Source organism: Gracilinanus agilis, chromosome 2 (genome assembly GCF_016433145.1).
Source record: "Gracilinanus agilis isolate LMUSP501 chromosome 2, AgileGrace, whole genome shotgun sequence".
Taxonomy (NCBI): domain Eukaryota; kingdom Metazoa; phylum Chordata; class Mammalia; order Didelphimorphia; family Didelphidae; genus Gracilinanus; species Gracilinanus agilis.
This window is the reverse complement of record NC_058131.1, coordinates 549,786,334-549,799,283: the sequence shown is the minus strand read 5'-3', so window position 1 is coordinate 549,799,283 and position 12,950 is coordinate 549,786,334.

The following is a 12,950-nucleotide window of genomic DNA, read 5'->3' as shown; positions in this document are numbered from 1 at the left end:
GTCACACCAACCACTAGGTCATCAAGGAAAAACTAGTGTCGGTATACATCAAGAAACTCAATGACATCCTAAAACTTAAATCTTAAAGATATTTCATCTACAGCTACTAATATGTAATTATTAGTTTTAACATCCACCATTAGAATAATTAAGTGGACAATGATGATTTTAGACATTTAAAAAATGTTCAAAACATCCAAAATATATGGAACCAAAAGTTTTTGAAATATAACACAATACCATATAATATACTATAATACAACATGATTAATATAATATAATATAGTATAACATAAGCATTTCATCTAATGAAAGAGATAAAAAAGTAGAGATATGAAGTATCCATAATCCTTGCCATATATACTACTACTGAATATTTTCCAAAAGATGGATTTAGTAAGTCTACAAACTATGAATCTATATTCCAAGGTTTTTATTAAATGAAAAAATATCCATTTTTTATCCTTCTGTTTATTAAGTGCCCGAGCACTAAACATAGAATAGTAATAATAGGATAATGACTAGACATAGTGCAGTAAAGCAGCACAGTAGATAGAGTATCAGGCCTGGAATCAGGAAGACTCATCTTCATGAGTTCAAATCTGTTCTCAGATATTATTAGCTATGTGATCCTAGGCAAGTCATTTCCCTACTTTTGCCTCAATTCCTCATCTGCAAAATGATCTGGAGAAGGAAATTACAAACCACTTCAATATCTTTGCAAAAAAATCATAAATGAAGAGTTGGCCATGACTGAACAAAACAACAATCTATCTGAAGAAGCAATGATATGAGAAAAAAGAATTTTCTAAAAAAAATTAAAAAGTAATAACAACAATGAGAGATAGAGTGGAGTCACAAACAGCTAGCTGCAGGGTAAAAAAGATTTGGGTTCAAGTTACAGCCATGATATATTGGCTATGTGGTCCTGGGCAAAGTATCACCTGTCAATGACTTTTCTGTCAAGACTATACAACAATAAATTATAGAGAAGTTGTCCACCTGAAATGGCAGGGGTTTTGTTACCTGACCTTCTTATACCAAAAATAAAACAAACAAACAAAAACCACACACTTCTGGGTAATAACAACAAATAAATAAATAATCAAATTACATGAATTTACAGATATGTACAATAGCATCTTTTGGTTATTTACAAAGAAACAAATTTATTTATAATATTCATTTAATAAACACAACTGAGGTGGTATAAAATACCCTGAATGGCATTCAGATAGTTAAAAGAAAAACAAAACCAAAAGAAAACTGTAACTTTTCTGATAAATGAAGCCAGGGCAGCTTTTGGAAAAATTTGGTGAAGCCCTGCTATCTCTGAGCTCTTCTCACTATTGCATCAGAACTGGCAAGTTGGTCGATGTATCTGAGAGCTCCTTTGCCACTAAGGTCTATATATCTCTTCTCAATCCAGGAATAACGCCGATGTGAGAATGACTCAGAGCTGCCAAAGAATAATGTCCATTTTGGAGAGACTCCCATTCTGCACTCCTTGACTTTCAGAAGCAACCATTTCATAAAACTCCTATTTGCTTTACTTTGATTTACAATTATTGAAATTTTAATAAGGATTTTGCAGCAACACTAGGCATCTCATACTGTCAGGGAGGAATTATAACTTTATTGCAGCACACAGTGACAGCCAACTCATAAAAATGAATGACATTCTATATCATAACATCTCATAGGCTGTTCAGCATGTTAATAGCCTACTTCATCTTTCTTTAGCATAATGAGGCAGACAGTGTAACAATATTCAACGTAAAATGAAGATTAAGAAAATTTGAACTGAAGCAAGAAAGTAGCATTTAAAGAAAGTTCAGACAATTTTCAGATGAAAAGTTTCAATTAAAGAACTGTTAGCAAGCTTCCTGATCACTGAAGCCTTGCTTCGTTATTGAAAACCAATTGATAATTCAAAGTATGTTTATCTGTATAATCAATTGAGTCTGCAGTCCTTTCTCCTGAGAAGTTCCAAAGTCTGTCTAACTCAATTCTGCTTTACATGATCAGCTGGATCAGACGGAACTCTGGCTGTGCACTGAGCTAAAATAATAAACATAAATAGCTCAAAAAATGAAAGATTATTCTGCTTGGGGAAAGTAAGCTGCCTGTTTATCATATTTCTACAATCAAGACAGTAGGTTCTTCTCTAAAGCCTATTCTTCAGACTATAACTTTGAGCTCCAAGCTCTCTGAAATGTGTGCTTTGTATTTAGATTGAGATGATTCCAAAATATCAGAGGGCACATCGATAAATATAGAGATGGAGTGAAAAATATTATTATCATGAAAAAAGGATTATCATTCAAACTCAGAAACTTACACAGATATATAAAATTACCAAAGTGATTTGGTGTCTTAGTTTTGGAAATTCCAGGACCTCTCAAACTTGAATAAATTACACAATCTAGTCAGATGACATCATTTTAGGGCCTGATACTTTAAAATGAAATGATTCACAGTGGGTGAAGGAGGAATCAGGATTTGGAGTAGTTACATTACATATTATCATGGAATAAAAGAGTTCTGTATTTGAGTCAGAGCCTGTATTTGAACCCTGACTCTCCTACTTGGTATATATGTGATCTTGGGAAATTATATCTGACTCTCATATTCTTCATCTGCATAATTAGGGGGTGGGAAGAGATAGTTTCCAAAATCACTTTCAACTCTACAACCATAATTTTATAGTAGTCTCTGTTTTGAAGACATACTCCACTGATATCATAGACACAGTTTTAAGAACTCAAATACAGTATTTACAAAAGCAGTTTATATATGAAGATCTAAAAAAATTGAGAAAGTATTTTCACATGAAATATTTCTCCCTATGGAGTCAGGAAAAAGGTATATGTTTTATCTGTGATGCATGAAATTCTAAGCAAAACTTGTGATGAATACAGGTCGAAGGTTATGTTTTTCTTTTTCATCAGAATAGCTGTAAGCAATATGTTATAAAGAAATCTTTAATATAGAATCCTAAAAGAATTGGCAAGTACAATGTATTTTGGAAAGACTGATTCCTAGAATTAATGAAAAAAGACCCAACCCCAAAAAGAATTAATGGAGAATAGTTGATTTAAGGATGAATATTAGGAAGATTCATAAAAGTTTTCAGTCTATCTAAAGTGAATTTAATAGTGCAAAACTGAGGATAAGTTAACTATTGTTATATTGAGGGTGTTAAAGGGATTGAGCTTGTGGCATTGAACTTAGAGAAAATAATATAATATTTACATCTGCTTTTTATAAATCTTTAATAAATATGTTTATATTTAGTTACAAACAAATAAGTATAATTACTATTGGGGGAAATGGTTTCTCCAATTCATTAGGGAATTAATCATTAATGAACTGATGATGAGCTATTTTTAATTCAAAACTTCATATTTATTAGTTAGAAATGAATGATCACATCTCCCTATATTGTTAAATGGGTTTGGAACATTCAAATATATAGTGATAAGTCAAGTGCTAGATTGAGGTTGGAACACCTATATAAAATGTGGTCAGACCTCAAATTTTATAACCTTAAACATATAGGAAGAATTTTGCACATCCTGCCTCATGCTTAGTATACTTTAATAGAAATCCAAGATACCTACATACTTGACAAAAATAAGAATAAGGACCATTTCTCAATAAATAGTAAAAAATAAGAATGCTTTTAAATGAAGAAATATAAATTATCAAAACTATATGAAAATGTTGCTAAATACTCTTGGAAAATCCTGGATAAACAACCACATATATGCACTTAGTTAGCTATAAATTGACCCAAGTACTCTGGAAAATAATTTGAAATTTTACTAGGAAAATGACTAAATTTTTCAGCCTCATTGACCTAGTAAAATTACAATTGGGCATAGTCTTCATAGAACTAAAAATATAATCAAATATTTAAAATGAAACTTTTTAGTAGCAAAAACTAAAAAGAAAATGGATCAAGGGGAATGGATAAATAAACTATTGTATGTTAATATTTTGTTGTCGTTCAATTGTTTCAGTCATGTCTTTTTTTACTCCATTTGGAGTTTTCTTGACAAAGGTATTGAAATATTTTTCCATTCACGTTTCCACTTCATTTTATACATCAGGAAATTGAAACAAATAGGTTTAAGCAAGCTGCCCAGAGTAACACAGATAGTAAGTATCTGAAGCCAGATTTGAATTCAGGAAGATGTGTCTTCCTGACTTTAGGACTGGAATTCTAGACACTATACCACCTAGTTGCCATTATATGAATATAATGTAATATTATTGCAGCATAGAAAGGATTAATATGAGGAATTCAGAAGAAAATAAACATTTGAAATATATTCATTAGCTTGTAGCATGGAAAAAGCAGAACCAAGAGAAGAACAGGCAGGATAATTAAAATAATCTGAAAGAAATCAAAACTAAAGAGGTATATGAAATTAGACTAATTGGAGTAAGCAGTATTAGGCCCACACTTCCATTCTCCAAGTACAGAAATGTTAGAAGTGAGATGAGAATATTGTTATGGATACTAAATAATTTATTTTCAAAAAGAAAATCTATCAAGTACTGTGATACTGGTTGATTTTAATTAACTCTTTTTACTGTTTATGAAGGAGGGTTTTAGGAAAGTTGTCTACACTGAAGATGTGACTATTTAAAAACAAAAAGCAGAAGTAAAAACTTTAAAGCACATTAACATTTTTTAAAATCTTACCTGCCATCTTAGAATCAATATCAAGTACTGGTTCCAAGGCAAAAGACTTGAAAGGGCTAGGCAATGATGGCTAATTGACTTGTCCAGGGTCACATAGCTAAGAAGGGTTTGAAGTCAAATTAAAACTCAGAACCTCCTGTCTCTAGGCCTGGCTCTAAATCCACCGAGCCACCTAACTTCCCCCTAAAATAAATTTTAAAAAGAATGGAAAATTTCAAACTGAAAATGTATAATTTTATTATTATTATAGTAATAATAGTATGTATTAATTACTAGAATACATATATTAATAATTGAACATTGTAGTAAAATCAATAGGTTCTAGGTGAAAGATAAGATACTGTGAGCAGATTCATACCCTCCCCTAAGCCCCTTCGCCCCAAAATGTTTAAGTGTCAAGGAATGATAGTCAGAATCACACAAGATTATGCTACATCTAATACTAAGGAAACAAAATCTTGCAAAGGGGAAACAATAATGGCTTACTGTACAACCAAGAACAACTTATTCTGGAAAACAGACTATAGTCTCACATAGAAAAACATGTAGTTTTAATAGAATAGTGGATTTCTAAGCAACCTGGTTAAAAAAAAAACAGATTCTTGGAAACAAAAAGAGAGAAAAAAGGGGAAAATCAGAAAAGAAAATATATTTGAGCAATTAATAAAGTGCTAAATACTGAAGTACATATATTTTGAAGCAAGGTGAGGGAAGAGGTGAATATCCTTTTAAGATCCTAGTATATTTAAGGTTTCAAAAGGGAGTTAAGAAATACAAACTCAAGATCTAGATATATTCTGTTCTACTTAACAGGCTTTAAAAAACAAAATGAAAAGGAGTAAAGAAGGAATAACCAGTTAAGGAATTGTAAAGAAAAGGGAGGATGTACTTTTTCTTTTAATTGAAATAAAACAGAATAATCTAAAAATATGTAGTAAGTAATGAACTAAACATATATTTCACGAACCTAAAATTTTTAAGCAAAAGAAGATTGAAAATAAGCACACATTCATAGAGAGAGAAAGAGAGCCAGAAAATTACACAAATAAATATTTCAAATTCAGTACAGAATCAGTAAAGAAAAATCAGATGGGGCAAGATTAAGCATAGAATTAGATGGAGTCAAGATGGTGGAATAATCCAGAGCAGCTTTGTGCTACCATGAGGATCCTCTCTTACCAAGATTAAAATATTGCCACAAAATGAATACAGGAGTGAAAGAATCAACAAGGAGACAGAGTGAAACAATTTTCAAGAAAAGAAAAACCAAAAAAGCAGGCAAAGAATATCTGGGACACTGGGGTAAGAGGAGAGCAGAGCCAGCAAGAAGCTGTAGCTAGGAGGGAAGAACAAGCCAAGAACAAGATATACCACTCCCTCACCCCCCACATCTGCTGTCCAAGGTTTGGAACATAAGCCTTAGTCAAACATCCAGACCCTGATATCCTGCCTAGGAAAATAGTGGTACAAGTCAACTCATACCCCTTGAAATCTGGGATTGGGATAAGGACATAGTTGACACTTTGGTTTGACTGAAAGTACTAAGTACCGATCTTTTTTGCCTAAAGTTCATCACAGAGCTCTAAGACAGAAAAATCAAGGGTGTGCCTGATTAGATCAAATACACAGTGAGACCAAAAATTTGAGCCTTAGCCTGAGGCAAGAATTTGACAAGCCCTTGACCTGTTCAAGATCAGAGTGAGATCAAAAGTTTATACCCAAACCTGAGGCAAATCTTAAACCATCAGAATCTCAAGGGTCAATTGAATCAGCATGAGGAGAAAGGGCTCTCAAAGCTCTAATGCTCAGACCCTCACAATGTCCCCCTAAGCCTGCCAATAATTAGACTGGAAAATGAGTAAATAACAAAAAAAGCACCTAACTCTAAAGAATGTTCATGGAGACAAAGAGTAAGATATAGGCACAGAAGGGGACAGTGAAAGCAAAGAAAATACACACAAAGTTCAAAAGAAAAGTAGGAATTGAACACAGTATCTGGAAGACTTCAAAAAGGACTTCAAAAACCAATTAAGAGAAGCAGAGGAAAAGTGGAAAAGAGAAATGAAAGTGATGCAAGGAAAAATGAGAGTGATGCAAGAAGAAATGGTCCATTTGAAAAAGGAGAATCAAAAACTTACAGAGGAGAATGAGGCCTTAAAAAATCAGAATTGACCATCTAGAATTTAATTATTTCATTAGAAACCAAGAAACAGTAAAGCAGAATCAAAAGAATGAATAAAAAAGAGGAAAACATGAAAATATCTTACTGAAAAAACAAATGACCTAGAAAATAGATCTAGTAGAGACATTATTAGAATTATTGAACTACCTGAAAGCCATGATCAAGTAAAAAAAACCTTGGATATCACATTAAAAAAATTATTTTAAAAAATACCCAGAGAACCTGGAACAAGAAAATAAAATCAAAATTGAAAGAATTCACAGATCACCTCCAGAAAGAAATTCTCAAATGACAACTTCCTGCAATATAATAGCTAAATTCAAAAGCCACCATGGCAAGGCAAAAATACTTCAAGCAGCTAGAAAGAAACCATTCAAATACCATGGAGTTACAATCAGGATCCTAGAAGCTTCTACATTAAAGGATTAAAAGCATTGAATATGATATTCAGAAAGGCAAAAGTTTTGGGTTTACAATCCAGTCGCTTATCAAACAAAACTGAGTATATTATTTTGGGGTAAGGGGAAGGACATTCAATAAGATGGAAGATTTCCAAGCATTCCTGAGGAATAAGCCAGACCTAAACAAAAAAAAATTGAAGTTCAAACACAAGACTCGAGTTACCCAAAAAGGTAAATAAGAAAGACAACATATAAGGGACTCATCAAGGTCAAAATGTTTATATATCCATATGTAAAGAGGATGCTTGTAATTCTCAAAAATTACTTTTAATAATAGAAAAGATAAAAGAAATTTACATAGAAACAGTATGGCAAAGTAAGCTGATTATGATGATATGATGAATATGATAATATAAAATGATGTCATATGTATATAAATGTGATGATATGAAATGATATGTATGCATGGTATATATGCATATGAATAATATGTACAAAACAAGGGATCAAAGAGAAGATTGCACTGAGAGAAAAGAGGAGGAAGAGATAGAACAGAGTAAATTATATGACATAAAGAGGTGTGAAAAATCATTAAAGAGAGACAGGCTTCAGACACTTACTTCCCAGCTCTGTGACCTTGGGCAAGTCATTTGACCCCTATTGCCCACCCTTACCATCTTCCACCTATGAGCCAATACACAGAAGTTAAGGGTTTAAAAAATAAAAAAATTGATTCTTCTGGGTTAAGATGGAGGCAGAGAGTGTTTTTTTCCTGGGTTAAGATGGTGGCAGAGTAAAAAGCAGCGCTTAATCTCTCCTGACCAAAACATACAGGACTTCTCAAGGGGGCATAAAAACAAACCCAGTCGAATGGAGGGACCCCATAACAGGGTGCAGTCTGGAAGGTACGTGGAATCGGGACATTTCCATGCTATAAAGGGGTGAAACAGCACTCACTAAATTGCGGGCTGAGCAACAACACACACACACACACACACACACACACACACACACACACACACCCCACCAGCAGCTCCGAAGCCATGTCAAAAGAAATAGAGCAAGTTTGGGCCACACATCGAGTCATTGGCAGCTCCAGGGCCTGTTCCTGAGAGCGGCAAGATTTGGGACCCCAAAAAGCTGAGGAACGCACATAGACTCTGAGCGTGGATGCGGAGCACAGGCGGGGGTGGAGATGCGAGCGGAGGTGGACACAGGGGGGAGCAAAGGCTCTGAAACCCTGAGTAGGGAACCAGTGCAGACGAGTATACAACTGAGACTTGTAAAGGAGCCTCTTGCAGAGGATCAAGCAAGAGGGTTCACCAGGGAGCTTGACCTTGGAAAAAACCAGACCTCAAACCTCAGGAGCCAAAAGACCGCAGACAGACCCTGAGTGTGAGGATAAAGCTGAGAAGCTGCTGGGCTAACAATGGCTACCCAGAACTAGGAAGTCCAGAAGAGAGAGAAAAAGATTAACAACAAGAAAAAGAAATCTTTAACATTCGACAACTTTTACACAGAGAAAATCCAGACTACCAAGCAATCAGAAGAGGAGAAAAAACAAACAATCATATCCGAACCATCCCAAGATAATCAAAACTGGTCACAAGCTCTTGAAATGTTCAAAACTGAGATGACGAGAAAGTTGGAAAAGATTTGGTCAGAGAAATGGGAAGTAGCTCAAAAGGAAATCAGGCAAGAAAATAACAGTTTAAAAGGCAGAATTTCGCAATTGGAAAAGGAGGCAAGTCACCTGAAGACCAGAAATGACCATATTGAAAAGGAAAACCAAAAGATTATCGCCGAAAACCAAAAAGATTATAGCCGAAAACCAGTCCTTAAAGGCTAGAATTGAACAATTAGAAGCTAATGATCTCTCAAGACAACAAGAACAAATAAAACAAAGCCAAAAGACTGAAAAAATAGAAGGAAACATGAAATATCTCAATGAGAAAGTGACAGACCAAGAAAACCGGTCTAGAAGAGACAATTTGAGAATCATTGGTCTCCATGAAAAGGGTGAAATTAATAGAAGTTTGGACTCCATACTAAAAGAAATTATTCAGCAAAATTGCCCTGAAGTTCTACAACAAGAGGGCAATATAGACAATGAAAGGATCCATAGATTTCCCTCGACATTCGATCCAGATAAGAAAATGCACAGGAATATAATTGCCAAATTCAAGAGCTTCCAAGTAAAAGAAAAAATCTTACAAGAAGCTAGAAAGAGACAATTCAAATACAAAGGAGCACCAATCAGGATCACACAGGATCTGGCAGCTTCCACGCTAAAAGACCCCAGAGCTTGGAATATGATAATCAGAAAGGCAAGAGAGCTGGGCCTGCAACCACGGATCAACTACCCATCAAAAATAACTATATACTTCCAGGGGAAAGTAGGGACATTCAACAAGATAGAAGATTTCCAAGTATTTGCACAGAAAAGACCAGGGCTAAATGTAAGTTTGATATCCAACCACAAAAATCGAGAGAAACCTGAAAAGGTAAATAAGAAACAGAGGGGAAGGAAAGAAAACTCATAATTTTTTTTTAAATTTGTCTTTTTAAGGGCCTCAGTAAGATCTAATTATCTGTATTCCTATGTGGAAAAATGCTATGTATAATTCTCTTTAGTGAACTCTATTCACTATTAAGTATTCACTATTATAGTGATCAGAAGAATGATTAATGGGGAGAGGGTGGAGTGCTGAATGGTCTAAGATGATATGGGGGGTGGGAAAGAGGGAATGGAGGGGGACACCAGGAGAAACTTGAGAGAATAAGAAAAATAGGATAATCTATTACACAAAAAGAGGGCATGGGATGGGGAGGGGACAAATACTATTATAAGAAGGAGAGGAAGAGAGCATCAAGAGTTAATTTTTAAACCTTACTCTCAGCGTAATCAACTTGGAGAGGGAAGAGTAGCTATACTATCCATTGGGATATAAAACTCTATCTAACCCTACTGAAAAAGTCAGAAGGGATAAACCAAGGGGAGCAGGGGAGAGGGGAGGTCAAAAAAGGGAGGGGAGAAGAAGGGAGAGGGAATTTATTAGGCCTTCAAAACAAAAATAGGGGAATAATAAGGGAGGGGGTAGAAAGGGAAGTTAATCAAGGGAGGGGATGAGGGATACCAGCTTAATAGCAAACCACTGGTTTAAAAGGAAATAGGTTAAGAAGAAGGGGTAGGAATAGGGGAGAATACAAAAATGTCAGCGAATGCACAGCTGATAATTATAATGCTGATTGTGAATGGGATGAACTCTCACATAAAACAGAAGCAAATAGCAGAGTGGATTAGAAACCAAAATTCCACCATATGTTGTCTACAAGAAACACATATGAGGCGGGGGACATACACAAGTTTAAGGTTCAGGGCTTGAACAAAATCTTTTTAGCATCAAATGAGAAAAAGAAGGCAGGAATGACTATTGTGATTTCAGACAAAGCCAAAGTAAAAATAAATATAATTAAAAAAGACAGGGAATGTCATTACATCCTGATTGTATAAACAATGAGGAAATAACACTGCTCAATATGTATGCACCAAGTGGCATAGCATCCAAATTCATAAAGGAGAAACTGGAAGATCTCAAGAAGGAAATAGATAGTAAAACCATAATAGTGGGAGATCTAAATATTCCTCTTTCAGATCTAGATAAATCAAACCAAAAAATAAATGAGAAAGAGGTAAGAGAGGTGAATGAAGTCCTAGAAAAATTAGATTTAATTGATATGTGGAGAAAAATAAATAGGGACAAAAAGGAATACACCTTCTTTTCAGCTGCACATGGCACATTTACAAAGATTGACCATGTGATAGGGCATAGAATCATTGCAAACAAATACAAAAGAGCAGAAATAATAAATGTAACCTTCTCAGACCATAATGCAATAAAAATAACAATTAGTAAGGGCACCTGGACAGGCAAATCAAAAACTAATTGGAAATTAAATAATATGATTCTCCAAAACCAGCTAGTCATAGAAGAAATCATAGAAACAATCAACAGTTTCATTGAAGAGAATGACAATGATGAGATATCCTACCAAACTCTGTGGGATGCAGCCAAGGCAGTACTCAGGGGGAAATGTATATCCTTGAGTGCATATATTAACAAATTAGGGAGGGCAGAGATTAATGAATTGGGCATGCAACTTAAAAAATTAGAAAGCAAGCAAATGAAAAATCCCCAGATGAAAACTAAATTAGAAATACTAAAAATCAAGGAAGAAATCAATAAAATCGAAAGTAAAAGAACTATTGAATTAATAAATAAGACTAGAAGCTGGTACTTTGAAAAAAACAGATAAAATAGACAAAGTACTGGTCAATCTAATAAAAAAAAGGAAAGAAGAAAACCAAATTGACAGTATCAAAGATGAAAAGGGAGACCTCACCTATAATGAAGGGGAAATTAAGGCAATCATTAAAAACTATTTCGCCCAACTATATGGCAATAAATATAACAATTTAGGAGATATGGATGAATATTTACAAAAATATAAACTGCCTAGATTAACAGCAGAAGAAATAGAATACCTAAATAATCCTATATCAGAAAAAGAAATTGAACAAGCCATCAAAGAACTCCCCAAGAAAAAATCGCCAGGGCCTGATGGATTGACAAGTGAATTCTATCAGACATTCAAAGATCAACTAATCCCAATACTATACAAATTATTTGATATGATAAGCAAAGAAGGAGTCCTACCAAATTCCTTTCATGACACAAATATGGTACTGATTCCAAAGCGAGGGAGATCAAAAACAGGGAAAGAAAACTACAGACCAATCTCCCTAATGAACATAGATGCAAAAATCTTAAATAGAATACTAGCAAAGAGACTCCAGCAAGTAATTAAGAAGATCATCCACCATGATCAGGTGGGATTTATACCAGGAATGCAAGGATGGTTCAACATTAGGAAAACCATCCACATAATTGACCATATCAATAGTCTATCAAACCAAAATCACATGATTATCTAGATAGATGCTGAAAAAGCTTTTGACAAAATACAGCATCCATTCCTATTGAAAACACTGAAAAGTATAGGAATAGAAGGACCTTTCCTAAAAATAATAAACAGTATATACCTAAAACTATCAACAAACATCATATGCAATGGGGATAAATTAGAAGCTTTCCTAATAAGATCAGGTGTCAAACAAGGATGCCCATTATCACCTCTATTATTCAACATAGTACTAGAAACACTAGCAGTTGCAATTAGAGAAGAAAAAGAAATTGAAGGTATCAAAATAGGCAAGGAAGAGACTAAGTTATCACTCTTTGCAGACGATATGATGGTATACTTAAAAAATCCTAGAGAATCAACTAAGAAGCTTGTAGAAATAATCAACAACTTTAGCAAAGTTGCAGGATACAAAATAAATGCACATAAATCATCAGCATTTCTATACATTTCCAACATATTAGAGCAGCAAGAGGTAGAAAGAGAAACACCATTTAAAATTACCCTAGACAATATAAAATACCTGGGAATCTATCTACCAAAACAAACATAGCTATTATACGAAAACAACTACAAAACACTTTCCAAACAAATAAAACTGGATCTAAACAACTGGAAAGCCATTGTTTGCTCATGGGTAGGACGAGCTAACATAATAAAAATGACAATT